Genomic DNA, 27,438 nt, shown 5'->3' with positions numbered 1-27,438 from the left:
AATCTTATTGTAATTTAAAAAAGAGCTAACAATAACATGCATTTACTTGTCCTGCTGTGTGTGTAGTTATCTTAACTATAATTAATATAAGCGTCAAGGTCCCAAGTCAGAGTCCTGGGGTGAAGGCTCCTGGGCTCTGCTGGCTAATTAGTTCTGCAGATGGTTCCAGGGTGAAATGAGGACTGCCTCAGGTAGGAAGGCACATCTTTCAGTTTGACTGCTTGGAATTTCTGATTATTCTATAAAAACTGGAAGAGAGACATGAGGAATGGTGACAGCAGGAGCTGATGCACTACTGCTAGTATTAATTTAAATTTAGTGGATTAACCCTAATTTTGTTCTAAATTTTAAACCAGAGTTAGACTGTTTTCCTAATTCAGCTCTACTTATTAGAATTTAGTGGTGGGTCCATTAAAGTTTACAGATATAATGCTGGCTGATAGAAAGAGAATTTATTTTCCAAACCAGGTGCAGTTACATGGCCTTTGAAAAAAATTCAGCACTGTGCTGAGATTACAAGTTGACAAAGCAGAAACTGAGAGATTTGTGTTTGTTGATTGATTTTCAAAGGTCTTTTATTGGTCTTATAAGGGAAAATAATAAGAGACCTATTGCTCTTTCAGACATGGGTCTGATTGCTTGATCAGTAACTTAGATCTGTGAAGAGTGAAGATTATCATGGACTATTTCAGGAAGAAAAATTATGTCTGTGTCTACCTGAAATTTTTGCCATTTTTACAGGGGGAAAAACTGCATTGTATTAAATCTTGGTTTATGGTTTGGATCAATGAGAGCATTGGTCTTAGTGACAGAAACACAGGCTGAATGTAGGGATTTTATTCTTCTGATTAATCCCAGAAGTCCTGTGGAACTAAACAAGTTACTGAAGAAAATCAGAAGCTAAACCCTACTAGAAGATCTAGCTAGTGAGGAGACACACAGCTGGTAAATCAGGCCACCATTCAGGCTAGCTTCAGGCTAAGTCTGGACAAACAAAGTGTTTATTGGAGTTTCCTCAGTCCAGCTTGTTTTGAAAGAGCCAATTTGAACAGAGGTGATAAAATTTTACTGCCAAAAAAGGCTGACTGATGTTAATTAGGCTTCAGTCACATAAATGCACATGGAAACTAATATTAACCTTGTCTGCTGGTTTTGGCTGAGCTGGAATTCATTGTCTTCATAGTAAATATGGGCCTTTGTTTTGGATTTCATGATGAAAACAGGGTTGCTAACACATTGATGCTTTAGATACTGCTGAGCAGCACTTAAATGTCAAGTCCTTTTCTGTCTCTCTGCCCACTAGTGAGGAGGCTGAGAGTGCACAAGCAGTTGGGAGAGAGCACAGCTGGGATAGCTGACCCCAGGTGATCAGAGGTATATCCCATCATGCTGAACAATAAAAGGAAGGAGGAAGGAGGAAGATAAAAGTTTGAAGCTAAGGCATTTGTCTTCCCCAGTCACTGTTATGACAAACAGAACCCTGCTTTCCTCAGGATGGCTGAACTCCTGCCTGCCTACAGAGAGTGGAGAATTAATTCCTTGCTTTGGTTGCATAAGTAGCTTTTGCTGTACCTATTAAACTGCCTTTGTCTCAACCCATGGGTTTCCTCAGTTTTATCCTTCAGATTTTCTCCTACATCCCTTTGTGGGAGAAGGAGGGAGTGTAAATAGCTGTGTAAATAGCTGTTTAATTAGCTGTGCCTGCTGGGGTTAACCCTCAAAATTTTTTAAAGAGCAGCCCTTCAGGTAGAGGTGAGAGCACAGTGAACTGAACCATTCTGTTAGCAGTAAGACTGATGACTAGTCTGGATCCTCACATAAAATAGATCTTGCTTTATAGTAAAGCTTAGCATTAGGATTCAGAATTATCAATAATCTTCTTAAATTGCATTTTCAACAAAAATAATACTTCAGGATAAAGCTTAAGCAGGTACAGCTTGAGCAATTCTCATGGGCACAGAAGGTAAAAAGTCTTCAATTTCATTGAGAAGAGACCTTTAGGCTGAGCTGAAAACAGATGTCATATTAAGCACAGGGTTAAAAGTACATTTCATTCCCTTATCTTTTAAATGGAATTTCAACAGCCCTAAACTCTGCCAGACTACAGAACTTCAGCTAAACAGCTAAAGAGTTATTTACACTTAAAAGTTAGACAGAAAATTCTGGGGGGGTTGTTTTGGTTGGGGCAGGGGGTGCTTATTTTCCAATTTGGTTTACAAATGAACTTCACACAAGGATAAGACAGCAGTCTTTTATGGATTTCCTGAATTCATTTGAATCATGTTTTCATTTAGGCTTTAGGATGGCTTCAAAAAATCAAAAAAAACACAGTAGCAAGTTAACTTTTAACAGGTATTCAGAACTGACATTAAGATAGAGATTGGTTTGATTTAGGTTGAAGTTAGGTCTCACAGGGCTAATATACTTCTAAACAAAGCCTAGGGACAGGATGATGGTTATGGTCCTGCAACCAGGGGACATCAAAACTGATGCTACAGCCTAATTGAAAGAGACCTTTGAGGCAGATGGAAACAAGCATGTGCTTGATGTAATTGACAAAACAACTTTGTCTTGAGACACAAAACAGGTAGAGAGCTAAAGTTATAGGTGGAGTTTTGATTCATTTCCAGGAAAGAAATCATAGATCTATCTCGCACTGAGAAGACCTTTAAAGAAACAACCTATAAAGGCTCAAATTTCAACTGAACAATTCTTATCAGATTGCATTTAATATCCTCGATTGGCCTAGGCAACCCTGGGCCTAGGTTGCCAAATAACTGACAATCTGACACATTTCTATCACATTTGGACAGACCAAACTATTCTTCACCTTTTCTCAGCTACCCAGGGCACATCAAATTGGTATGGTATGGTATGGTATGGTATGGTATGGTATGGTATGGTATGGTATGGTATGGTATGGTATGGTATGGTACGGTACAGTACGGTACAGTATGGTATGGTTACACCTTTTTTTTAAGCTAACATTTTAGGAGTTTGAGGAGGTTTTTTTTTTTCTTCGTTTTTTTACTTTGTTTCTTTCTTTGGAAATTGGGAACTTTTTATTTTTCTTTGGATAATACGGTTACTGCTTTACAGGTTTTAGACAAGAGAAAATTAACTTCTCTGGAGACCTTCAGACAGCATGTTTTTGCGACCTCTTCCATAATGAAAAAGATGACTTTTCCCTGCTAGAAGACATCTGCTGAAGACAGATCTTGAATATTCAGCCTGTCTTTCAGATGTCTTTTGATGCACAGTCTTTGAAGTGCACATTCCATGAAATTTTTTTCCCTGTTCATCTACCAGATATCAACAGAATGTTTCCTCCAGGTGGACACTCTACAGGTTCTCCCTGCAAGGGGGTAAAGGAAGGATGAAAGGATGGAGACTTTGCTTTATCTGTCAGCCTCAAAACCAACAATAATTCATAAGTCTAGACAGGAAAGGAAGAAAGGGAGAAAGGGAGAAGGGGAGAACCTATCCAAACCACAGATCAAAGAATATCAACCAACACCATTCACTCCAAAAAACATACCTCAGTCATGTGAGACACAGATAGAGAGCATGAGGAGTGGAGCGCCTAATTTCAGAGCTCAGAGAGGGAAAACAGTCTGGCAGAAAATGACTAGTGTTTCTCAAGTTTACTTTATTCTAATACTTTATATTAGTCCTCAAAGATCTGAAAGCTTGTGTCTTGGCCCCATTTGGGAGAATTTTCACATGGCTAACCTGAAGGCTAGCTTCAAACCAAATATCTATTGCCCAATCTAGTACCACAGGGAATCTACAGCATCTGAGGAAAGGTCCCTGGTATTTTCTCTTAATGTTGTTCTTGGAAATAGCTTTGCTGTCTTGGCTGAAGCATCCAGAAGGGAAATCCAGCTGGATACAGACATTTTTTATAGAAAGACTCAGCATTATATTGCAGTAGTTTGACAGAATACAAAATTTGAAACAAGATGCTAAAATTACAAGTACCTACCAGCCCCTCGAGAATAATGACTAGATAATTACTGCATTCTGTATGCTTTTTTAACAGGTTGAAAAAAAAAACACTCAGAAAATTAAATGAAAGTGGAAAATAAATTTTTCATTTTGATATTTTAAAGAGAGAAAACATGGAAAACTTGACACCATAACAAATCTTGCAAATTGCTGAGTATCATCTAACTCTAGACACACATTGAAAAACTAGAAAATTTCTGAGTTGAGACAGTATGGCAAACAAGACAGCATCATCTCCTCAGATTCAGGAAAGAAACAAGCATTCAAACGTCTTTGCTGAAACAAGATCCCCTCTAATCTAAAAATCAAGGCTTAAGAACAAGTTCCAGAAAGTTTTCCAACCAATGTCAAATACACTAATGGAATCACCTTCATTTTTATTCAATATGGCAGTAATAGTAAAAAACCTTTGTAATCTACTCTTGAACCAAATTAAGTATTAGAGAACCTGGAGCATTTCCAAATGCAAGGAGGAGAACCTTGGGGTCAATAGGATTAACTCCCATTTCTTCAGCTTTACTGTGCAAAGATCATGGAGAGCATGGTAGGTTTCTTCACCAATTCATTGGTAGTTTTACAGGAGCTGCCAGACCACTAATAAATCCAGAGGCACTTCTGCTGCTGTTCATTGTACTTCTGGTGAGTACCCTCAGGAAAACAACTCATGTTCTTCAAAATGCTAAGAGGGTATTTATTTATTTGGAGATTTTTAGGGGGTTGTTTGGGGGGTTTTTTTAAGGTTTTTTATCTCCTACTCTTACTGCTTTAAACTGCTCCTCGGTACTTGATCATTACTAGGGAGAGGCAAGGGATAAAGTAGAAGGGAAAAAAACTGCTTGTGATCTAACAAACACTCTAATGTTCTTTCAACAGACAGATTTTTATTAACCTAATGTTAGGCAAAAATTTCATAGTAATGTGCTGTGTAACAAACAGAAAGCAAAATATATTCTGAACTACTGAAACATGAAATTATATGGTTTTGATTCATATTAAATTTAAGCCAGTATTGTGGAAACTTTCATCAATAACCCAATCCAAAAATTTCAGCAATAAAGTAACATCCACTATAAAAAACTGAAGAAAAATGAGTTTCTATTCACAAAAAGTCTACTTTAAGATTTTATTTCTTAATTCAAAATAATCCCCTCAATATGCAAAACAAAAATGCTGAAAAAATACAGTTTTGGTGTTGTGAGGTTATTTGTGAGTGTTGGACATAGAGCAACAGAGGGAAGAAAAGGTCCTGGAACTATTGGTAAAATTCCAGAATCAGATGTAAATGCTTGGTATCGATCTGAAGCTAAGTCCTCTGCTAAATGCATTATCTGTTCAGAATAGCTTATTGAACAGAACTAAGTGTTTCAAAGCCTGAGGATGCTTGGCTTTTATGCTATCTATAGGGACAGGATACAGCTCTGAAATTAACTCTAATATTCACCAAAGCTTTGGAATTATTTTGGTGCAGAGTCCAAGTCTTACCTTACATCAACATTTTCCAAAGAAAAGGCAAGGCTAAATATGCCCTGACAGTCCTACTGCAGAGAAGGAAAGGCAAGTTTCATTCTGGCATCATCTGAGCTGCAATGGGGTGCATATATTTGCAATGGTGAAGATAATTGATAAGTGCTGATTCTCTCAATTTCATTTGCAGGAGGAGATGAAATGCCAGCATCAGACAAAAACTGTTCTTTTTTCTTAAGGGCAAATGCTGTCCCCTCCTGCCCTCTCAAGTGTTCCATGAATAAGTGCAGCGTCGTGTGGCCTTAAGGTCAGGTGTCCGGCTGGCAGAAGGGTGGCCAACACCCAACTGCAAATGTGTGAGCACCCCTTGGCGTCAGAAGGCTTTGGGCTGTGCTCACAGCGGACGGAATCGCTGCTGGCCGACGAGAGTCAAGAGTCCGGACACTCACTGGGGACTTGTCAGATTCATTGTGGAACCCAACGTGTCAACCAGGGAGTGACAGCCACCCAGACATTGAATCGAATGTGTCTGCCAGTGAGTGACATCCAACAAAGCATGCAACAGGATTATAAAGGGAGGAAGAATTCATGGGAGGGGTTTACAAGGAACCAATAGGGGAAGGCAAGGGAGTGGACTTAGGATAACGGGCATGAGAGAAAACCCAATAGAAACAATGTAAAGGACGGGCCCTGGAGCCACAGCCAATCAAGTCTCCCTATGCACAGAAGATTCTGGCAAACTAGGAGGAGTGGGGAGGGATTGACTGGGCCCAGGGAGAGAACAAATTCACATATAAGGAAACACAGGGGAGGGGAAATTATATAACAGAGAGGATTGACATAAACTGTGGCAGGAGTAACCAAGGTAACCAAATGACAGACAATACCATGGAGGGAAGAACTGGTGAGGGCAGAACTATTACAGAAAATGGGGGAGTGATACAGAAAATAGGGGAGTAATTAAATAAATTAACAGATATTGTCCCCAAAGTACATGGTGGATAACTGGCAGAAAGGACTGCTTTGCAGGCTAGATATGTCCACTATTGATTTAAAGTTCCTTCTTTCTATCTCAGGGGAAGGATTAAAGTTTTCTTTCCCTTATGTCCAAATGCAAAGATGATATTTTGCAGGAACATCAGTTGCTTCATGGTTTATAGACTGAAAAAAGCACTAAGCTAGGAGAAAGGTGAGGTGTTTTCATGCCTGTTGATACTCTGCACATGGCATACATGTCCATCACCTGATTGGCCAAGACTGAGGGAGAAATCAAGTGATGATGTGAAAGCATGGCTGCTGAAAGCCAAAGCTATCATGAGACAGCAGATCTCAGAGCTGGCTACAGGTTGGTCTTTCTTATTCTAGGAAATTACATTTTGCTGCATTGAGACATAGCAATCACTTTTACAAGGTGACTACCAAAATCCTGTCTTAAGCACAAATGTGGCCCTGTGTTCCAAATACTTAGAGACTGATTCAAACCCTACCTGTCCGGTTATCTCGGCTGTTTGAGGGGCCTGGAAAGGCCCGGGGTGGCCTTGGGGCAGCCCGCGTATCGAAGGACGAGAAGAGGCTTCAGTTCTACTTTCGGTTTTTATGTTTATTAATTGTTTATCTAAAAGATGTTCTTTCAGCCGAACAGAGATCTGCTCAGCAGTCAGCCATGAGCACACTGTCTGCCATCCCGGGCAGCCACCTATCTTTATACCCATTGTTACGTGTACAATATTTATCATTTTTCCCCAATACCATCTATTCTTATAACTCAGTGCACTCTCAGTAATAACCAATCCAAAGGTGCCACCGTGGCCAAAGAAGATGGAGGAGAAGAGGAAGAAGAAGAAGGTCAGGACACACCCCAATTCCTCCATCTTACTCCTCTAAACCCCCTGTACATAAATCCTAAACCCTGTGTCTCACCCTCTAATTAACTAATCCCTTCACCATTCACCCCGGTGAAGCCCTCATCCTTGTTGTCTCCTGTGTAGGACCAAAGTCCAGCCACCAGACACTTCTGGCAACATTCCAGGACTCCCGAGCCCCACAAGGTGGTCTCGGAGGCTCAGCATCTCAGGACTGAGATCTTGAGATCCGACACCTACCAGCATAAGAACATCTTTGAATTTATTGAGATTTTTGTATATTCTAACATGAAAGGGGAAAACTTCTAACACCAGAGGCAGGATTAATCAATAAGTGTTGAATTGATTCACATAATGGCATTTTCCCTCAGCTATTCTGAATAATTTCATTCACGAAAGAGAATGAGACAGTCATTTTCATTTACCAGTATGTCAGGGATTTCTAAACAGGCTTTGAATATGTACATTCATTTAGCTGCATCCCTGTTTGAATGAGGCTTAGAATGATTCACCAAAGCATTTGAGCAGTCATTTCCCGCTGAATTCTGGAGGTTAGTTTTCACTCTGCAATCATAATGAAAATACATAAAATAAAAGAATGCACTGGTTACAGATAAAGGCAGAAGTCAGTACAAAGTCAATACAACTGATAATTTTTTCATAAGAAATACTAATACAAGGTTATGACCCTCCCTGTAGTTTATCACTGTAGTTGTCTTTTTAAATTGCAGATTACATCACTATTTAGACCAAATGTTTTTGAGAGTTCAATGGAACCAAAAAAAGATTTATGGGTTTTGCAGCTTTCTTATACAAATTTTTTTTATCTCAGAGTCTACAACACACACTGTGGTGTTTTTTTACTTCAGGTGTAACCTTTTTTGAGATAAAATGTGGATAAAGGGTTTTTCCACTGAAAGGGACCAAATTTGTGTGGAAAAATCTGTGCTTAAAAACAAGTTTTTACTTTGCAGTAGAAAAAGAAATTATTAATTCATCAGAGGGTGAAAATGATGGAGAGAGCCTGGGTATGCCCCTGAAGTGCACAAGAAGTGATACCAGTGGTCCCCAGAAGTTCAGACTCTCTGAATGAAGTTGAGGACACCAGTACTCCCAGCCTATACATGACCTGAAAGGCATCACAGGGAAAAAGAGCGTGTGCCTCAGTCACTTGTCTCTCAGCAGAGCTGGAGCCCCTCTCTCCAGCAGGCAGGACACATCTACTCTAATCAGGACATGGACCTGAATATCCTCTCAGAAAGTGGCACTTAAGCCTCCTTGGTCCTTTCTCAGACAACAAACTAAAGTTTGTTTGTTGTCTGAGAAAAGGAAAAGAAGTGCATAAAAGAGACCATCAGAACTGTCAGGAGCACACTGACAGAGCTCCCCAGGTACACTGACACCAGCTCATCTTGAATTTCTTCTTTCCCTGGGTTAAATAAGAAGGCTCTTTGTACCAGTACTTCTTCTGGGCTGGCATTTTTGGGCACCTTCAGTGGCTGTTGGGAGGAAAGCATTAAAAGCAGAAGAATGGCGAAGAGGATGGTAGAATCATTCAAGTAACCTTGCAGCTGGGAATGCCAAGGCCTGGAGATAACAGTGTGGAAAACCACATAGATTGTGCCTTTTGCTGTTCATCCTCTGACTGTTTTGAGGAGTAGGATCTCTGTGTAGAGGTAACATAGGTGTTCACAGAGGTTTGGAGGCACTGTCACTGACCTGCTTGAGCTCCCAGTCTTGGGAGAGAGATTATTACAGCTCAGAGATCATAAAAGAGCACAGAGGAGATCACAGGATGGGCTGCACGGGCCGTTGACAAATGGGTGCAAACAGCAGCTCCCCAATCACCAGGATGGAGTAAGCCTGACAGTGCCAGCATTCCCACTTTTGTCTCCACTCAGGGATTGCTTAAGGATCCTTGCAAGGATAGTGAGGAAATAAAATAAATGTACCCTTTGCATTTTAACTGTGGTTTTGTGATTGCCAGCCTGTGTCAACTCACACAGCAGCAGATGCAAAGACTCTGAGAGCAGGATATACAGTGTTGAAGCAGCAAGCAGTGGTGGCTTGTTGGCTCAGTCACACAGAAGGGACTGGTGAGCTATAAGGGCAGACATTAGTTGGGTCCCAGCCCAGTGGGGGCCCTCAAGGTCTTTGCTGACCAGATGGGCACTGGTCCAGTGAGGTCAGGTCAGCCTGCAAAGCCCTGAGATTGGCTCCTCTGCAGTGCCAAGCTCCCATTATCCAGCTGCCCCACCAACACCAAGGACTTGAACCACTTACCAAATGATCCTCACTAGCGTCCTTTCCTCCTTGACCACTTATTTTTTGTGTTTTGTCTTTCTATATTGCTTTTTATGCTCTTGAATCTGTGAGCTACTTGGTAATCTGCTCTCGACTCTCCTACTGCTGGCTATAATTTTATCCTTCTTACCTTTCAACAGAATTTCTCTTCAGTCTTCCTCAGTAGTGTAAGCAAGGTTGTGCAGCTGAGACAAACCAGAGCTGGACCTTGGAGCTTTAGGACACAGGCAATTAAACATTTTATAACAGAGGGTGGTTCCAGCAATAGTTCTTCTCTCACCTAACATGATCTGCATGGCATATGATTGTGCGAGGGCGCGCTGAGTCCCGGGATCCGGCTAGCTAGTGAGGGGTGAAGGCCAGCACCCCCGCACATCTAAAACCAGCCCCCTTCGGCGTCTTTGGCCTTAGGCTGAGCTGGGAGGTGTCTCGGAGCGGCACGAGTGTGAGGCGAATTAGGAAGCGACCATTTGCTGGAGGTAGGCTGTCGGTTTTATTACAGAAGCACCATCAAAGAGGGAAAACACCCAGCAAAATGGCCCCGAACCGGGGGCTACCCAGGGTTTTTAAAGGAAAAAGGGGGAAAAGGTAGGGAAACCCAGCTAGCCAATAATAATACATATTTTGAGGTCCTAAACATAATTGACATACCTAAATAACCAACTAAAATTAAGCAAAGGATGGGCTTTGGGGCGGCAGCCAACCATAACCCCCAGAGAGAAGAAGGTTCTCGAAACTTGGGAGGAGAAAGGGGGTGATTGACTTAACCCAGGGAGGAAACGACTTTCACTTATAAGGGAAGCCAGGGGAGGAGCCATTATATATCGGCAACTATGAATAGCGGTTACTATAGCAACTTAGCTGGCAGACTAACGGTGGCGGGAAAGAAAAGGGGGAACGAAACCATTTTACACATAATAGGGGAGAACAATACATAAATTGGGGGAATAACACAAGAAACTTAACAACACACTACAACACCTCCCCGTTTCTTATCAAATAAAATAAAAATTTTAGCTCATCTAAGCAACTCAAAAAGCAGGTGTCTGCAGATTGTCTTGCCAATCTTTGCTTTCCTCAAGCTGGAGTTCGCTAGCCCACATCTGTTCTTGAGGCAGCTCGGTGGGCCCCTCTTCGTCTGAAGCTCTTCCGGCTTCTGAGGAGAGGTCTTCCAGCTCGAAATGTTCTTCCCGAGAGAGTGCGGCATGATTGACAGTCGTCGAAGTGGCTCTAGCTATTAGTCTTTGGATCAAACTACGGATCAGTACGATTAAAACGGAAAATACAATCAAACTCAAAACAGCTTTACAAACCGATTCTAACACAGAACTGGCCCACCCGCTAAGGCCCCAACCCTTGAATATGTCTCCCAGCCAGTCTGATGTCTCCTGCCTGACCTGATGGACGAGGTCTTGGAGTTTTTTGATGGAGTGTCTGGCGTCCTCGGCCCGAGAGGACAGGTTCAGACAACAGAGACCCTCAAACTCCTCACAGTGATGGTGATGGAGCAACAATAGGAAATCTATTGCTGCTCTGTTTTGGAGCGTTGCCTTCCTTGTAATTTCTTCGTCTTTAAGGAGGTCGTATAATGCGGCTGAAGTATAATTGGCTTGTTTAACCACCCAACACTCCAGGCGGCCCAATTCACCCAGAGATTTCGCCACCGATAACCATGGCAATAAAATGGTAAAGGCGACGGATTTAGAATGAGACCAATGGGTAACTTTATCATCACAATCTTCAGAGAGATCTTTAAGATCTCTTTTGGATCTAGCCAATTTGGATGTTACGTTAGTCTTTTTCCAATTGATAATTTGGGTGATGTTGGGGGTAAACAGCGTCAGCCGGCCAAATGTGCACGGCCCTCCGATCAGACCAGAGGGGATGCCTGCCCACGCTCGATCACCACAAATCAAAAACACCCCTCTGGGAAGGGCGTAAGGGGTCCGCTTGGTATTGGTGGGGCCAACGATTTTCAGAACAGCTCGGCACCACTGGCTCGCTTGATATTGTTTCTTTGTCTGCCGGACCACCTCACTGCCTTTATATATGGGGGCAAAAGTAAATTCGAACTGAAAACAAATTGAGGAGTTGGTTGAACCGAGTAGGTGCAGCTCTGTGGGCTCGGAGGGCGCAGGATTCAGTCTGGCCACTCCGTCTCTCCAGGCATTACTGGGTTCAAAACCGGGAAGGAAAGTTAGGCTCTTCGCCAAAACAGGGGAAAGGGCAGACTGGAAGGCAGAGGGGAACTCGTCTGGGGAGAAAGGGATCCCCACAAGGCAAGACGACATCGGGTCCTCTGTTGCGCCGGTGTCGAGGCATATATGGTCCTGTCCTAATGACTGGGCCAAAGCACGCCAGACGTTGATTTTTGGCTGGGGAATGACCCACGGCTCCACAGGTGGCAGAAGGAATCCGCAGGTCATCAGCACGGTCAACAACAAACAAGGGTTGGGAGCCAGCGTTGTCGTTTCGGATGCCATTCGGGGAGGTGAAAATTCGGGGAGATAAAACTGAAACGAAAGGAAAGTCGTAAAAGTATGCAGGATTCACAGACATGGTTCTTCCCCAAACAACCAATTTAGATAAAACATACGGGGGGTGGTGTTTGGAGCTGGGAGGGAAAAGGAGGAAAGGTGGTGTAAAAGGTCAAGGGGTGGAGGAGAAGCTGGATGAGAGGGTTCTTCAGTTACTGAGGTGAGATCCGGAGAGAATGAGGAGGGTTGATGGGATAGTTTCTTCCGCTGACGCCAGCATGCCTGCCGGACCTGTGGTACCTCTTCTTTCTTGGTCCCCTGCTTCGGGACGAAAGGCCTGACTCATTTAGATGGTACCCACTTGGGACCCGAGGGAGTGGACACGCAGGCATATCCCCTCCCCCAAGTTACCAGGTCAAAAGGACCCTCCGTCCGCCAGGTCTCCGGGTCCTTTACAAGAACCGGTGGCTTGGCTTTAGGCTGCAGCTGCTGGTGACTGCCGAAATGTCGGACCACCGGAGGGTTTTGGCTGTCAAAAGAGCAATTCAGGAAGTTGAGTGTATACAATGCCCTTGATAGCCTGACGTGGGGGGTTTCTGCCTTCATCACCGGTTGTTGCCGGGACACGATTTTCTTAAGGCTCTGGTGGGCTCTTTCTACTATGGCTTGGCCTGTCGGGGAATAGGGGATGCCGGTTTTATGCACTATTCCCCATTGCTGCAGGAAGCTTTGCAGCTCCTTGGAAGCATACGCGGGGCCATTGTCTGTTTTTAAAGTCCTAGGGATGCCCAAGACAGCGAATGCTTGAAGCAGATGTTTCTGAACATCTGCTGCCTTCTCACCTGTGTGGGCAGAAGCATAGATCGCTCCGGAGAAGGTATCTACTGAGACGTGGACGTAACACAATCGACCAAAAGATGGAATGTGCGTTACATCCATCTGCCACAGCTCGCAGCTTACCAAACCTCGGGGATTAGCCCCCGAGGCTATGGTAGGCATTTGATCTTGCTGGCATTGGGGACATGTGGCCACTATCGCCTTGGCTTGCTCCTGCGTCAGACTGAATTGACGAACTAGGCCAGGGGCATTTTGATGGAACAGTTGGTGGCTGATTTTAGCCTGACTGAACACATCTGGGAGGGGGGCCTGCGAAACAGCAGCCGCGGCCAAAGAATCGGCGCGACGGTTACCCTCCGCAATGAACCCAGGAAGATCTGTGTGTGATCTCACATGCATGACATAAAATGGATGTTCGCGGTTGGAGACTGACTTGACGAGTCTACTCAGCAATTCAAATAATCTCTTATTAGTGATCTCTTGAAGAACAGCTGACTCAGCTCGAGACACTACACCTGCAACATATGCAGAATCTGTGACCAAATTGAAAGGTCCAGGGAATTTCTGAAAAGCTCTGACGACTGCGTCTAACTCAGCAACTTGTGGAGAGGCCTCTACAACAGCAACATCGGTCTCCCACTGCTGAGTCTGAGGATCCTTCCAAGTCATCACTGACCTGTGGGATGCTCCAGACGCGTCAGTAAAAACTGTCACAGCATCCAGTGGCTTCTTGCTCTGAACCTTCTTCAATGAAAATTTAAACTCTGAATTGAATAATTTGTGGGCCGGCTGATCTACTGCGATGCGCCCAGTGTAGCTGTCGAGTGCAAACTGAAGATATTCATTAGTTTGCAGCAGTTCTTCAAAGGTCTTTAGTTTAAATTGGCCCGATTCTAATTTAATTGGGATATGTATGCATGAGAAGTCACAGCCTGCAAGCTCTCTGATCCTCGATCTTGCTTTGAGAATCAGTTCGGCCACCAACTCCTGTGGCCGTGTCATTCTTTTGGACCTATGGTGGCTCAGGAAGACCCACTCTATAATTAAGAGTTTGTTCTCTGAGCCTTGGTCCTCCAGACTATCATCCCATTGATGTATTATGCCATGCAGGTGTGGCAATTTTCCCAGTATAATAAATTTGAAGGGCAGGCCCAGATGGTATCGGTGGGCCTGTCTGGTTGAAATAGCTTTTTGTATTTTCTCCAGAGCTACCTGTGCCTCTGGGGTAAGAGTCCTAGGGGATTTAAGCTCCTCTCCCCCTTTCAACAAATTGAAGAGGGGGGCTAGGTCTTCAGTTGAAATGCCTAGCCAGGGTCTCACCTAATTTAAAGACCCACACAGTTGATGGGCATCTGCTAGGGTCTGGACTTTTGTCCGAATTGCCAATTTTTGCGGCACAATTGTCCGCTTTGTAATTTCGAGGCCTAGGTATTTCCAAGGTGGCACCCGCTGAATTTTGTCCTGCTGGAGCTCGAACCCTGCAGCAGCCAACGCATTGGTTGTCAGGTCAAGCACATGGGCAAGCAAACTGTGGTCGGGCGCACACAGAAGGATGTCATCCATATAATGATGGACAATGACGGCATCTCCGAGGGCTGTACGAATGGGTGACAGCAGCGAAGCGACATACCACTGGCAGATCACAGGGCTGACCTTGAGGCCCTGCGGGAGCACCCGCCAATGATAGCGCTTGGCTGGGGACTCACAGTTGATGGACGGAACTGTGAATGCAAATCGCGGGGCGTCCTCTGGGTGAAGAGGAATTTGGAAAAAGCAATCTTTTATATCAATTACAGCTAATTCCCAATCTTGGGGGAGCATTGCTGGGGAGGGCATCCCTGGCTGAAGCGAACCCATGTCAATTATTAATTCATTAATTTGGCGAAGGTCGGTCAGAAGCCGCCACTTATCCTTATTAGGCTTTTTGATGACAAACACTGGGGAGTTCCAAGGTGACATGGTCTCTTCTAGGTGGCCTTTCAATAGTTGCTCCTGAACGAGCTCGTTGAGCGCCTTTAGTTTTTGCTTGTTAAGTGGCCACTGTTTGACCTCTACAGGTTTATCTGAAAGCCAATTCAGTTTCCAGGTCTGGCGCTCCTCAGTGGCCACTGCCCGAAAAACCTGGGGAGCCTTCGGGAGATCGATCTTGGCTCCCCACTGGGCCAATAGGTCCCTTCCCCAGAGGGGTTCTGTGTAATCTAAAACGAACGGGCGTATAGACGCCAATTGCCCGTCGGGCCCCTTAATTTGTACAATGCTCTTCGATCGGTTTGCCAATTGAAGGCCCCCAACACCAGAAATTGTGCCCGCAGCGCTTTGCAAGCCCCAAGTCGGCGGCCATTCCCGGGAGGGAATGATCGTCACATCTGCACCCGTGTCCAAAAGACCCCTCACTATTCTCTTGTCCTCGCCCAATGAAAGTTGACATGTCAGGCGGGGCTTCTCCTTCCCTACTAACTGTGTCCAGGCAACGGTCGGAGGTGAGGTCTTCTCCTTCGGTCTCGTCCAATGGTCTTTATCTAGAACAGAAATGGCCTGGGCAATGACCTGTCCCTCAGGGAGGAAAAACGGGGGTCGGACACAGTACAGCCCTACCGCAAAGCGGTCCTGGTCGGTAGTTATCAGACCAGGGACGATACGGATGTCTCGCGGTGTGTGCTTTATGTCCCCGACAATGGTCCACCTGCAACGTCCAATTTCCCTCCAGTGACCCGGATGTTGCAAGTCGACAGTCACCAGCTGTAAATTACTGTTAGGGAGGTAAATGCTCTTAGTTAGCTGCAGCCTGTAAGGGGAAACAGAGGACATGGTGTTAAATGCAGGTTTGGGCGGAATATCACAGGTAAAGTGTTTCAAATCTGATAGGTGCGTCAATTCCGGCAAGACGTTCGGCGGTTCTCCCTCGTTTCTACTCTCCCCGGATGATGGAAAACAGCCCGCCACATTTCTATCTTCGCGCAGGGAGGGGCTGCGCTCCAAGTCTAGTTTTTTTTCTTTTGATTCTCCTCCTTTTCCCGCTTCCGCCTCCATTCCATGTAGTCTTGGCGCATCGGACACTGAGGCATCCAATGCCCCACCTTGCCACAGAGATGGCAGGGATGGGTTGCTGATGTTCTCTTGCCGGACCCAGGAGTTGAAGGGCTGGCCACGGGGGCAGCTTCTGCCTCTATGAAGTCCTGCTCGGGGCATTCAGCAAAAAGCATGGATGTTCTCTTAGGCCGTGGTGCCAGGGAGACCTGACGCACTACGACATCTATCATGGCCTCTACTGTGGGCCTAGGACTTCGAGGGAGAGTTTTTATAGCCTTGCGGCACTCAGCGTTGGCATTGCTATATGCCATCCGCTGAAGCATTTTTTCCCTATCATCATCTCCGAGCACCTGCGCTTCCACATATCTGTAGAGGCGCTCGATAAATTCCATGTATGGCTCTTGCACTCCTTGCAAAACTTCGGCATCCTCCCATTGGGAGGTAACTACTTCCAACTTGAAGAAGGCCTGCTCAGCTGCTCGGGCCGTCTCTACCAGCTGGGATGGGAATAAGGCTTTAGCTTGATTTGCCCCTTCAGCCCACTGTCCTTCACCCAAAAGATGTTCTTGGGTAATTAACTGCCCATCTGCGTCATGGGACAGTGTAAGGTTCCCCCAAAAACTTGGGAGTACTTCCACTATTTCCCTCCTCCATTCCCTCACCCAGACCCTAAATTCCATGGGTCTGAGCAGGCTAGAGAAGAGGGACCTTAAATCCGTCGGTACCAAATCTCCCTGAGCAAGGGTATTATGTAGCAAACTCCGGAAGAATTCTGACTCCCGGGAGTAATCTTTCTGAGCTTTGCATAGCTCTTTTATTCGGACCTGTGCTAAAGGGACCCACTGTGCCCGTGCATTTCCCCCCTCCCCTAGATGATATGTAACAGGAGCGGCTTCTAATAGGGGAGCTTGCTCCAGTTTCCGGCTTTCCCCCCCCCCCTCCTCTGAACACAAAGCGTGAGAGCTGGGGGGGGTGGCGTGGGAACCGAAACTGGAGGAGGTTGAGGCGGGGTTTGGCGCTGACGTAAGGCAAGGGAGTGGGCGCGGCAAAGTACCCTTCTCCGCCCCCCGGACGGCGTTCGGAGGCGGAGGGAAAAACGAAAACGGAGCTGGGGGGAAGGGAGTGGGGGGCTGAACCGGGGGAGGGGTTTGAGGAGGAGCTGAAGGTGGGGCGGAGTGCTGAGGAGTGAGCGGGACGGAGGGAGGGTATGAGAGAGGAGTAACTGGGCAAGGGGTGTGGTCAGGGTGAAGGAAGGGGTTGGTGCTTGGGAGGAACGGGTTAGCGGAAGAAGAAAGAGCTCTGGCGGCAGAGACCGCGTGGTCCCCGCCATCTTGGACGGTAAAGGAGATACTTTGTGGAATTTCATTACTAAACCGAACAAACTTAGGGGTTGAAACTGGGGACTTGAGAACTGGGGTAGAGGGTGAGGATATAGGAGGAGCCTGACTAGGGCTCCTCGGACGGGGAGGCTGAGCAGGTCGAGAGGGAGCAGGGGCAGAATGGTTTCCCTGCTTTTTGTTGGCCTTTAAAATCCCTTTCGAGGGCTCCTGCCTGTGTGAATAGGGAGAGGGCTGGGAGGTAAGGGAAGCAAAACGAGGGGAACGGGGACGTGCAGGGCTTTTTTTCGGTTCCCCTGACGAGCTGAGTATTATAAGCACTCTGCTCGCCCAAAATGTCACAGTCGCTAATTTTGTCTCCCCGGAATTTACTGCTCCTTCTAATTTTGCCAAAACGGCTCCCCAAAACCGTGGCTGCTTTGCAAGTTCTGGGGAAACTTCAGGGAACTTCGAAAAGACCCACTTAGTTAAAAATTTTAATTCTTGCTTGGGGGCCTTCTGGCCATCTCCAAGCAGTAAACCCTTTACAATATTATAAATCTCCTTTTGGGATTTTCCCAAGCTTGCACCCATGGCCACTTTCTAGTACAGAAACTGCTGATACTAGAAAGCAGGGAAATCCTTCTGGTGGTACAACCACCTGCCTGAAAACAACTGAAAACAACAAGCCACTTTCCACTAGCCCCTGCCTCCCCTACTGTCCCCAAGTCTGGGGTTTCAGTAAAGGAAAAAGGTTTTGGGTGGTGGATCCGGACTCCAAGTCTGGGGATACCGGATCCACGGGAAAGATAAAATGAAAAAGCACTGGGGTGAAGAAGAGCGTCAAGGAAATAGGGTGGGGGTGGGTCCCCAACGCAGGGCATGCACCCTAGGGAAATTTAAAAAGGCAAGGGAGTAAAATCGGAAAAGTCCCCAAAGCAGGGCCCGACCTTACCAATGTGGTGATAGCAGCAAAACGAGAAATCAGGCGGTGTATTTTCGTCTCCGGAACCGTCCTCTCTGGGCGCAAGGAGTCTCGGTACCAATCCTCAGGGAGCGCTGCCCCTAAAACGGAGCCTGCACCCCCCCTGTGGGTAGTGCGGCTTCCACTGTAACTTAAAAGTCCAACTCCGAGGGGTCTGTTTTTACAGGCCCCACGTTGGGCGCCACACTGTGCGAGGGCGCACTGAGTCCCGGGATCCGGCTAGCTAGTGAGGGGTGAAGGCCAGCACCCCCGCACATCTAAAACCAGCCCCCTTCGGCGTCTTTGGCCTTAGGCTGAGCTGGGAGGTGTCTCGGAGCGGCACGAGTGTGAGGCGAATTAGGAAGCGACCATTTGCTGGAGGTAGGCTGTCGGTTTTATTACAGAAGCACCATCAAAGAGGGAAAACACCCAGCAAAATGGCCCCGAACCGGGGGCTACCCAGGGTTTTTAAAGGAAAAAGGGGGAAAAGGTAGGGAAACCCAGCTAGCCAATAATAATACATATTTTGAGGTCCTAAACATAATTGACATACCTAAATAACCAACTAAAATTAAGCAAAGGATGGGCTTTGGGGCGGCAGCCAACCATAACCCCCAGAGAGAAGAAGGTTCTCGAAACTTGGGAGGAGAAAGGGGGTGATTGACTTAACCCAGGGAGGAAACGACTTTCACTTATAAGGGAAGCCAGGGGAGGAGCCATTATATATCGGCAACTATGAATAGCGGTTACTATAGCAACTTAGCTGGCAGACTAACGGTGGCGGGAAAGAAAAGGGGGAACGAAACCATTTTACACATAATAGGGGAGAACAATACATAAATTGGGGGAATAACACAAGAAACTTAACAACACACTACAACATATGATCATGCAGGAGATAATCTGTGGTTCACAACTGTTAAAATATATCTTCAATAGTACAGATTTATGGTCTTACCAACTGCAATATAGATGCCTGCAGAGCACACTGGATTTTTAAGACATTGTATTTAAAGTAAGAAACAGAGATCCAAACAATCCCTAGTGATTCAGAGGTGTAGGGGTTTTTTCATGTCGAAGGCAACTTAAAAGGTGCAAAATAACACTTATTTCAAGGTACATGGCAAAGGAGAAAGAGGCTTCAAAGCACTTTCTGGTGTAGTAGCTCCTTGACTTTTTCCAGCAGACACAAAACTTATAAACCCCTTGGCTTACAAGAACAGAGTTTGTCTGCCCATTTGCTCTTCACCCTTTGCTCCATTTTGAAAGGAAATTCTAGAAATGTTTGCCAGCACTTCTAGCTGCAGAAAATCAAAGTTCAGACTCCAGTACAGAAGAAAAATAATGCAGGTCAGGAATAATGACAAATATTCAATTTTCCTTTAAAGAAGTAGACAGTATCTGTAACAAATCTACTTATGCATGTTTCCAGAAAATAAATAGTTATGCTTGCTCAAGCCATATTTGAATCAGTTTCAAAAGAAAAGTTTCATTTATGTTCATTAATTCACCTTCTGTTTTAGAGGAAGGGTGCAGTTCCTATTTTCTCTGAAGTACTGACCTAGGCAATTATAATGTCCCAGAGCTGCAAGAGGTACCCAGGTGCTTCACATATTTCAATTTTTATCCAAGCTTTACACTTCAGGTAATTGACTTGTAAGGAAAAATCATAATCACAATCCATCAAAGCTGTTTCAGCATGTGCCTAGCCATGTGCACTCAAAGAAACTTCAAAAAGAATAAGTGTCACACTGAGAAGGGAATATAAGGCTTGTCCAAACAGTGGAAGTCAAGAGGCTGCACACTTCTGAGGATATGGCCTTGAAGTTACATTAAAAAATATGACTAATTTGAACTTCAGGAACTGATTTGCAGCACTGTGTTGGGTAGACCTCAGTTTACCATTCAACTTACCTTTATAATCTGTAAAAAACAAATAAAACTACATTTTCTAAGACTCAGTTAAAAGTTTATCTCTAAATTAGATCACAGAGTCAGTTGTGCAGGGTATATTTCTGTAATAACTTTCCTCAGGTTAAAAGGCCCTTATTGCAAGCTCTGTCATTGCATGCTTTTTGTTGCCTGGATATAGTGGATATAGCACATCTGGGGGCCACATTCTGATTACTGCTACCCTAACATAAGAGTTGTAGAAAACTGTAAAAATCACTGTATTTCATTCACAGACTGATCTTAGAATCTAAATCTAAAAGCAAAGTGTTCAGCTCAGGACAGCAATCTCTTATCCCCTACACATCTTTCCAGTATTTCAGCTCTTCCTTGAAAAGACAGCAGGAAAAATTACACAACCTGAAGAAGAGAGGATGCTAGCTACTACATGATATGCATGAATGCTGCTACCTCATGTTTTTAACTGTGTGCTTCTAGTAGGTTTCCAGCTCTGTGAGCCACTGGTTTATCTTGAAGCACTAGGAAAGCTGCACTAGAAGACAGCTGAGACAGAAACCATGAGGCAGCCACACCTTTCAACACAGATTTAATTCACTTAGCCAACTGCCTTTAATATCTTCTAATGCAGTGCAGCATACTAAGAATTCAGATGAAGTATCTCACATGAGAAAATCATAACATTAGTGCTAATTATTAAATATGTGCAGTCTAGAAAAAACTACACAGTTCTTCTCTGACACATTTTTCTGTAACAGAAAGAGTAAAATCAGTTTAAAAACACTGATTAATGCCCATCTTGTGATACCTCACTAATTAAGGCAGATTTCACTACATATAGTTCCACAAATTACTCTACTACTAGTACTAAGTAATTGAGGCTAAGGTACAAAAGTAAAAATGTAATAGGATTTAATGTGCTTTGTACACCTAATGGTCTCTTCTCCCAGGAAATGTTACAAGAGGCTTTTTCAGTACCATCTAGATGTCTCCCAACAGGTACAGTTCTGTGGTTTGAGGATTTTTTTCAAACTTTGTAGCTGAACCTTGGTTACAATGTCTCCATTGCAACCCAGGCATTTAAGAAATAAAAATACTGACTCTCTCCCAAACTAAAAAAGCCACTTTCAAAGGGTTGTAAACATTTAATTATTTTATGATTTAATTATTTTTTTTATCAGAGTGGCAGTTTTAAACATAGATTTAAAAGCCCAGGCTGAACAGCTGATCCAATATATCTGGCTGGTAATACTGCTTTCGACAAACACATTTGATGAGCAAACATGTCCTCCTAGCCACCTACACTCACACCCATCTGTTCAGATGGCAACATGCCTCTGAACTAGGTAAGATGCCAGTATTAGAAGGCCAGAGAAAAAAGCCAGAAGGCTAAGGAGAAATCTAAATAATATTGCACTTACCACATCTTTTTCCTGAATTTGATCCTACCTGTAAGAAAAATTAAACTATTGCACACTGACTTATAAAATTTTGTTCCTGTTGCATACAGTCAAAGGAATAGCAGCACACAGGAAAGGAGAATTGGTTGGCAGGGGATACTCACAGCTGCCAAACACCCTTGAGATGAATTGCAGCTAGTATTTGAGAAGCCCATTAAGGACATCCCTCAATTTACTTTGAAAAGGTGGAGACAGCAGGTTCTGCAGGTGAAGATAGTTCCCAGGAAGACAGCACCACCTGGGACAGTCACAGTCAGTGCTGAGTCTGCACTACAAGTTCTGTCTCTATAATGAAAGCTTGGAGTAGCAAAAAGTCTAGCATTCACCCAGTATGAATCACAAACTTTGTCATATGTTTGTTTTTCAAACCTGTGAATCGTACTTCTTAAAAAGCAAAAAGTCCGAGAAAATTTGACTTATCTGTAAGTCTGCAGCTGATGCATTCACTGCAGTTGTGTGTCTTTACTACTGTGAATTGAGTAGAAATTATTCAGTATTCTAGGGGGGAAAAGAAAGGGAAGAACTTGATTTTACATTTCCAAGTATATAATGAGTAGATGTTCCCTAATTTTAAGGTTTTTACATTACCAAAAATAATTTCTCTTTTGGTAGAAATGCTTTCATTTTTTTCATAACTATAATATTGCCTCCAACAGTTTTTAGCATACACAAGCACTTCTTTAGAAGCTACGTTTTTAAAAAAAAAGGCAAAATTGACAAAACATCTCTTAGCAAAACTGACAATTAACAAAGTATTCATTTATATATGACCTGTAAAATTTTGAGATGAGATTAGAAAAGAATTTGCAACTTTGGCACCCAAGCCCCATTTTCCAAGCTTTGGAAAATACTGATTTTAATTAGTAGGCCATATGCTGCTGTGTATATCTCTTTCTAAGCAGAATGCCTTTGCTTTGGGATCTCTCCGAGACTTGGCCACCCTGACATATCCAGATCTCCCACTGACTGTACAAACTACTTAGGAACTATTCCAAAGCCCAGTGGAAAAGATTGTTATCCAACTTACCCTATTCCCCTTGCCAGGAGAGCTGCACACACAGAGCGGGGAGGTGCAGTCCCACCCCTTGATATGGATAGAGCTAACTCTGAGATTCTTCATCCTTTCTGTAGTAGAGCAGAGACAGGTGAAGTTACTCATTTTTAAATATTTTGAACTGTGACAAATCTATGCCAAGAAGATGAATATTCCAGTTCTCTCCAGGAGGGATGGAGAGTCAAGTGTTACAATGCCAAGTGTTACAGCCAGTCCATGATTGGAGAAAGTACCCAAGAGAGGATGACTGCACAGAAAGGAGGACAGGGAGTGCATACAAAAATTTTCAGTTATGTCAAACCCCCTTAAGCTTTTTTCCCAAACTCAATAGCAATTCAGGGCTATTTTTTTCAAGGACATTGTAGAATCTGTTAAGAACTTAGCTTCTTGATGAAGTGTCATTGAAGAAAAAGAGAGCAGGAGGAAGACACCAGACAGAGATTGGATCTCTTTCACTAAATCAGAAAAGAGGAACCTCAAATACTGCTACTATGATCTCTATGGATAAGTCTGTGTTAGCATCGTGCCCTCTAAAGTAGTTCATTTGCTCTTTATATAATTAAAATTCCCTAATCTCAATTTTACATTATGAAAGGGTCTTCAGTTGCAAAAAAATCCAGCCCTTAGGTCTGCTGTAGCCCAAGAAGGCATCCAGCGTCTGTCCATTCAAGGCTAATACCATAAAATAATGTGACCAATAATGCTAACTATGTTCTTTTGTTTCGGCATTTAGAAACAGACACTGAGAAAATCAACATCTTACAGTCATAAGAACCACTCCTCAAGCAAATATACTTGAAGATCAGTCATATATAATCGACAAAAATCTCACACTTAATAGAAAAATAGTAGGGTCATTTCCCTGTGTTGAGGTGAATTTCTTATCTACTGTTGTTTTCTAAATGAGCATTGCTTTGTACATTTAGGTTCTATTTCTCAGAGCCTGAAAACTACTTTTTTTTCTTATTTCTTGGGAGCTTCTACTTAGAACTTTTGAAAAATATCCCAGTTAGATGGGGTAATGTCATTTAAAATCAAAAACGTTAGTTAGACTAGTTTGGGCTGCAGGGTTGTATGACAGAATATGTCAATTAAATTATTATTGATTTAGAAGAGTGGAGAAAAGTTCATTCTAGTTAAATCCAGTAAAATAATCCAAGGGAGTAAGTGCTCACAAAGTAAAGAAAAGAGAAAACTCAACTTTTAATATATTTTTCTGTCTCAGCTCCAGAGCTGTCTTCTAATCATGTGCTGAATTAGTAACCTACTAGCAGTATTCTTAAATTTCAGATATACAACCAGCCTGATAGCTTGCTCTTAATCTACCTAATGTACTAGACCTATCTTTAAAGCCCAGTACTATTGTTCAACTGTGCAGCAAACTACACAAGAAATAAATACAATTATAGAGACAACACAATTTACTTGTTTACATTATCCTTTGTACCTGAGCTAAAAAGGGCTTTGTAGACCCAGTCAGTTAGGTATTAACTACAAAAGGAATTTTTTAAGTGATTTAAGTAGAAGGAGTAATTCATATATCAGATGGCAAAAAGTTCTCTATTGTGTTTTTAAAGATACAAGATAGCTGTGAGAGAGCAGAAAGATCAAATGAAGATTCAAATGAAGATGTGAGTTGAAGAGAATATTGGAAAGAGCAGATTGTGAAAGCTAAGCTGAGAAAAGCCATGAAGAATTTTAACAGAGAAAAGCCCAGCATATAACACACCATTCTTCCATAAAGCATGGTATTATACTGCCCGTACATTCAGTTGAATTAAATATTAAGGCATTTCTGAAAAGTTTACTTGGTTCCCATTTACGTATTTATCCAATGGAACACTGCTGGAGATCTGATACTTGGCAAAATAGCAGTAGCACACAACTGATAAATTGTTGGAAGTCAATATGAACGTTGTGACAATCCCTGTCACAATTTCAAGGCAGAGGAGAAAGCATACAGTTGGTAAGTGGACACAAGTGGTTTTCCTTGCTTGCAATTTGCAGCTTTGGAAAAATTGTACCTGCCTAGGAGGTCTCTTAAAGGACATGGTGTATAGACAGCCCAAGAAGATTGTGAACTTAGAGAATCATCAAGAAAAGGGAAAGAACTGAAATAGTTACATTAGTCTTCTACAGATCTATTTCAAAGAATAACTAGATTATATTAAGAAAAATAACTCCCTCAAAAAAGATCCAGGAAAACTGAGAGCACAGGATTTCATCACCAAACAACATAAGAAAATGTTAGTCTGCAGCTATGGTTGTTGTCTTGTGTTCTTGTTTATACAAGCAAAATTTGGAGAAGTTGTTCTCTATAAACCTCAGGAAGCAGCATCAAAGCATATAAAAGCCACCATAGAGAGGCCAGTTTTGTCAGAGAAGGATTATCCAGTTTTTGTCCTAACACTGGGTAGACAAGAGACAGATGGTTTTCAGGTTTCAAAGTATGATAGTATAGGAAATCAAGTAGTATACTATCATACTTTGGTTTTCATTCACTTTCCTAAAATACAACAAACAAACAAGAAAAAACAACAAAAAACAGCAAAAAGTCTTCATTTTCTGTCTAGAGTTTTAGTCAGTAGCAAAATCTTTGAGGAGGAGACTAAATGTCTCTCAACTTATTCCTACAGTGTCTGAAACAAGTAAATTAACTACAAGTTAATATCACTGTAAGACAAACAAACAAAACTCACTAATTCTGATGAAATCAAAAGTTCAAAAAGCCTGCCTGAACAGCCTACATTATGCTGGAACTCCTAGTTATGTCTCTTGCCTTTTTTCTTCTCCAGAGAAACAAAAGTGCACATTTAAAAATGAATGAAGTTAGGACCAAGCAAATACTTTTTCAGCAATTGCTTTCATCATTCAACAATTTTTCTTAAGCACAGCAGTCTCTCATGAATAGTCTCAACAGTGTCCAGAGGCCTGGTGATTATTCCATGATTGAATAAATGTGACTGATGGGAAATCAGAACACTAAAACACTTGAGCATTGTGCAATCTGACCAGGCAGAATTGCTGTGAAATTGTTTAGCATGTTTCATTGTTCTTAAAATTGAAACTACAAATGCATTTTTAGACCCACTAGAAACACAATTCTATCTTTCTTTTTTAAAAAAAAATAAAGAAGACATGCCATTCTTGCAGTTTTTAAGAACCATTCCACATCTATATTTTGACTTAAATTTATAATTTCAATAAAATTAGCTCACTAACATTTAAATTCTGATTATTCCAGAGAATAGTTCCACTCAATACCAACACTTTCTTATCTGAGCAACAGGAATACATACTAAAGAAATGGATATGATTCATCCATTTTAAGGATATTCTTCTCATATCTTTTACTCTGTCACCTGAAATAAATGTCCACACTCTAAGCAAAGGTGCATATGAATCTCTATTGCTGTTTCAGATGTGTAAATAATATCACAGGAGAGCCATGGAAAGACTGCTGAGCACCTGATAGAAACACGAGGTGATGCATAGTGGGAAGGCGGCTCACATTTCAAGATTTGTGCTGAGACTGCATTTTTTTCATATATGCTCAATTGTAAAAAGATTTTTTCAACATATATTCTGCTCTAGAAATTCAATTTGGTGCATTGCAGACAATATCATACCTAGAAACATAACAGTGAACTTGAGAACAAATATTAAATCCCATTTATCCTGTGGTATATTACAACTACTTTAACTCTTCATTTTGAAAGTTTTTTAGAGCGCTCACTCAGATTTATCAGATTTAGTGTCAACCTTCTTAAGAGACAAGTTAAAAGTTTAAAATTTTACTTTAAATATAATTTAAAAATTAATTTTAAAACTAATTTTAAAACTATTTAGGACATTAAAATGAATTTAATCTATGTATTATCATTACTCCTCGTCATACTCTTATTGCAAGCTAAGAGCCAAAAATGACGAGATTAAGGAACACTGGTACTGAAGATGAGAAATGATCCTTGTTCAAATACCTGCCAATCTCAATCAACAAACAAGAATGGATGGAAGGAGAGGAATATGCCTTTCATACCAATACAGCAAAGTATGGCTGCAAGCTCCATGATAATTCCATAACTGATTCATTTTTATTTCATTACTTCACCTTTTGGGTGAGAATCACAGAAACCAGCTGCATCCAGCAGTGTCTCTGTGACTGGTTTTGTGCAGCTTTCCTTCCAGCTCCCTTCTCAGGTAGAAAATGTTATTTCTGCTTGCAAATCCAATTGTTTCCGTATTTTATGCAAGAAATAATAGAAATTTGCGTCCCTTGGAACTTTCTAGTCATTATCAAAGTCTACAACTACAGTTAGATCAAAGTCTTCAACTGCAATTAGGTGATAGAGTCAGTAAGGAATTAAGAAAATACTTCCTTTAGAAGAAACTGAGAAGTCTGGTAATGAAGGGAACTTCATAAATGACATGCTTTAGTTATTTTCGCTGCTTGCAAAGCAGAATGCAATTCTCTAGTGTGCTGTCTTCTTTCACGCTGTGCATCATACTGGAAGGGACAGAGGGAAACGGGGAACAGCTGCCTTGGACACCAGCAGGAAGTCAGAATCACCAAAAGATCCCACTGAGCTCCTGCTCTGTGGGCTACGGATGACTTCCAACCCAGATGCACACTTCTGTCACTACCCTTGCCTGCCTGCAGTATGCACTGAATTAAAAATTGTCTCCCTCCATTTCTGTCCTGCTCTCCACAGTCACCCTCACCCATCTGCCTCTTTTTGATCTTTCATGCAGTC

General features: G+C 42.8%; 1 long non-coding RNA gene across 1 annotated transcript; it reads right to left on the bottom strand.

The window, feature by feature from the left end:
- Positions 1-7,669: 7,669 nt before the first annotated feature.
- On the bottom strand, positions 7,670-21,707 carry LOC135457814 (uncharacterized). Its single transcript, XR_010442773.1, has 3 exons — positions 21,592-21,707; positions 9,769-9,852; positions 7,670-7,898 (listed from the first exon to the last, which is right to left on the bottom strand). It is a non-coding gene; the product is annotated as an uncharacterized LOC135457814 (long non-coding RNA).
- Between the last annotated feature and the right edge of the window lie 5,731 nt (positions 21,708-27,438).

Source organism: Zonotrichia leucophrys, chromosome 1A (assembly GCF_028769735.1).
Source record: "Zonotrichia leucophrys gambelii isolate GWCS_2022_RI chromosome 1A, RI_Zleu_2.0, whole genome shotgun sequence".
Classification (NCBI taxonomy): Eukaryota; Metazoa; Chordata; class Aves; order Passeriformes; family Passerellidae; genus Zonotrichia; species Zonotrichia leucophrys.
This window is presented reverse-complemented; position numbering and strand designations above follow the sequence as displayed.